The sequence below is a fragment of the Salvelinus sp. IW2-2015 genome, unplaced genomic scaffold (assembly GCF_002910315.2).
Source record: "Salvelinus sp. IW2-2015 unplaced genomic scaffold, ASM291031v2 Un_scaffold1775, whole genome shotgun sequence".
In the NCBI taxonomy this organism is placed as follows: domain Eukaryota; kingdom Metazoa; phylum Chordata; class Actinopteri; order Salmoniformes; family Salmonidae; genus Salvelinus; species Salvelinus sp. IW2-2015.
The window spans coordinates 105,397-109,079 of NW_019943151.1; positions in this window are offsets into that span (position 1 = coordinate 105,397).

The window sequence follows — 3,683 nt, forward strand, 5'->3', positions numbered from 1 at the left end:
GTCCAGGGGCAACAGGGGCTTTAGGCTCTGGATTCGCTGTCAGGGGAACGAGCGGCTTAGGCACTGGTTCCTGTACAGGCGGAACAGAGGGTTAGGCCTGGTTCCTGTCAGGGGAACAGAGGGTTCGATAGGCCTGAAGTTCCTGTCAGCGGGAACCGAGGGTTTAGGCCTGGTTCCTGTCAGGGAGAACAGAGGGTTAGGCCTGGTTCTGTCAGGGGAACAGGGGTTAGGCCTGGATCTCCTGTCAGAGGGAACAGGGGGTTAGGCCTGGTTCCTGTCAGGGAACGGGAGGGTTAGCCGTCGTCAAGTGGGGAAAAGGGTCAGCTGTTCTGTCAGGGGAACAGGGAGGGGTTAACGTAGCCTGGGTTCCGGGGCGGGGGACAGACTGCCCGTCTCGGGGCGGGGGACAGACTGCCCGTCTCGGGGCGGGGGACAGACTGCCCGTCTCGGGGCGGGGGACAGACCCAAGAGAGCATATAGCTAGCTACATCTATAGGCTGTTATGTTTTACAGTGGTGCGTAATGTGCAGTGGACTATATCATATATGTATTGGATAACAGCACAATTATTTGGGTCTTGGGCTCATTAAATGTGGTTAATGTAGGGCTCATTAAATGTGGTTAATGTAGGGCTCATTAAATGTGGTTAATGTAGGGCTCATTAGATGTGGTTTTAATGTAGGGCTCATTAGGCTCAGGTAGCATCAGGTTTGAATTTTCATGCTGATCAAAGCTTCAAAATGCTTTTGAATTAACACTTATATTTTGGCGGGAAATACCAGGTTACCCGGGAGAAAAATCGATTTAATTCTCGGGATGGAACTTTAGTAAAATACCGGGAAAATATGAACCCTAATGTCAACATAACAACCTGTTGTAATCCACAACTTTCTTGTGGGATGTTTTCTCCCTCTGTCAGCGTGGCCTAGTGATGACAACATGAGAGGCCTACATGATAGGCCCTGTCATACTGACAGACAGTTATCTGTGTGGGTGGTTTATGCTCGGGCGGTATACTGTGTACCCGGATGGTTTTTTCAGTACCGTTGAAACTATTTCTTTAATATTTGTAGCTACTTTTTAAAATGAATACCTGCAGTCAACTTGTGTAATACGTCACTAGGTGAAGTTGTTCATTTCACCTGTCATATCATGTTCTACAGCTGCACCATCGAGAACATCCTGACCGGTTTCGTCACCGCTTGGTGTGGCAACTGCTCGGCATCTGACCGTAAGGCGCTACAGAGGGTAGTGCGTACGACCCAGTACATCACTGGGGCCGAGCTTCCTGATATCCTCTATACCAGGCGGTGTCAGAGGAACGGCCCAAAAAATGGTCATAGACTGTTTTCTCTGCTACCGCACGGCAAGCGGTACCGGAGCGCCAGGTCTTTTACACTGCTGCTTCTCGCTCTCTATTATCTAGTCACTTTAGAAATTACCTCGACTAACCTGTACGCCGGCACATTGACTCAGTACCGGTACCCCCTGTATATAGCCTCGTTGTTATGTAATCTTCTTGTGTTACTTTTTATTCTTTTTTACTTTAATTTATTTAATAAATATTTTGTTAACTCAATTTCTTGAACTGCATTGTTGGTTAAGGGCTTGTAAGTAAGCATTTCACAGTAAGGTCTACACCGGTTGTATTTGGAGCATGTGATAAATACAATTTGATTTGGTTTGGCAGAGTGCACCACCGACTAATTTGAGTCGGTATCAGTCGGTACATGTAATAATTATCTTTATTTAATGCCTACCTTGTACCTATGTTTGTCTTGTGTTACTATGTTCTTCTTTTCTTTGGCGTCTGCAATCTAATTTTATGATTAAAAATGTAGTTTTACGAGTGGAGGGAGGTAGGGAAGGGACTAGGGGGTTGGGTGGATGTGTGGAGGGAGGGAGGAAGGGTGTATGGGATATGGTAAAATCTTTGTACTTACATTGATGTCCCTTTTGTAAAACTTGAATACAAATATTTACATTAAAAAGTATAGTTTTACGCGACCCCATTGACCCCTCTGTTTACAGGGGATGCATAGATTGCATTTTGTTGTTGTTGCAGAAACTGTGTATTCAACTATATAACAAACAGGACAAGCACAGGTACACAGGAAGCATCTAATGAATGATATTTAGAAAAGTTTGACAGAGGTCACATAGAATAAAGTGGATCCAAAAGGATGGATTGCAGCACCCAAAGAAAAGGAAGCAGTTCCACAGGACAAATGGCTGACGGGATGCTGATACCGACTCGATGTAGTCAGAGGTACACTCACCTCCATTGAGATGTATACTGTTAAGTTTAGTCAGCTATGGGAGGGCCAGTGTGTGTCTCTCTCTCTCTCTCGGTCTTCTCTGTCTCTGTGTGTGACTGGTCCTGTCTCTGTGTGTGTGTGTGACTGGTCCTGTCTCTGTGTGTGTGTGTGTGACTGGTCCTGTCTCTGTGTGTGTGTGTGTGACTGGTCCTGTCTCTGTGTGTGTGTGACTGGTCCTGTCTCTGTGTGTGTGTGTGTGACTGGTCCTGTCTCTGTGTGTGTGTGTGACTGGTCCTGTCTCTATGTGTGTGTGACTGGTCCTGTCTCTCTGTGTGTGTGACTGGTCCTGGCTCTGTGTGTGACTGGTCCTGTCTCTCTGTGTGATCTAGTGGCCCTGCCGTGGGGGATAGAGACAGGCCAGTTCCCAGGCCTAGCTGAACAACATGTCTCTGTGTTTAGTGTGTCCCAGCTTGTCATCATCCTCATCACCACATCACTTAGCTCAGGCCTCGGTGTCACCACTACATTGTCACCTAGTGCCACCGGGGTTCATATCCACAGAAAGAGATACTTCTCAGCCTCTCTCACGATGCTGGTCATCCTTTCCTTTCAGACGGTGCTTGAATCTGATCGCTTTCCTCCCAATGTACTGCCCTCAGCTTTAGGCTACGGAAGTTATCCCGCTAGCTAGAATTAAAAATTCGGGACAACTTCCGGTGAAACTGGAGGGCGATCAATTCAAATAAATAATCATACAAATTATGGATATTAAACATTTAGGTACATATAAGGGTCTTATATTGGTTGAAAGCTTAAATTCTTGTAAATCTAACTGCACTGTCCGATTTACAGTATCTATTACAGTGAAAACATGCCATGCGATTGTTTGAGGATGGCGATTCACAAGTAGCGATTAAATATTCACGTACTTTTTGAAAATCTTCCTCTGATTTGTCATCCAAAGGGTCCCAGCTACAACATGTAGTGTCATTTTGTTAGATAAAATCCTTCTTTATATCCCAAAAAGTCTGTTTAGTTGGCACCATCGATTTGAGTAGTCCACTCGTTCAACATGCAGAGAAAGGAATCTGAAAATCTACCCCTAAACTTTGTTTCAACAAGTCAAAATATGTTTCTATTTACTCCTCAGATACCCTAAAATGTAATCAAACTATAATATTTCTTACAGAAAGAAGTATGTTCAATAGGAAACCGATTTTAGCAGGTGCGTCCTGTCTTCATGGAAACACAAATTTCCAAGACTGTGTCCCTGTACTAAAACTGATATTTCTTATTCGTTTTGGAGGTTACAAGCCTGAAACCTTGAATGTAGACTGCTGACACCCTGTGAAAGCCATAGGAATTGCATCCAGGGAGCTAATTTTCAGTGTGTCGTAACACGGAACCTAAACCGGCTGTGCGCGT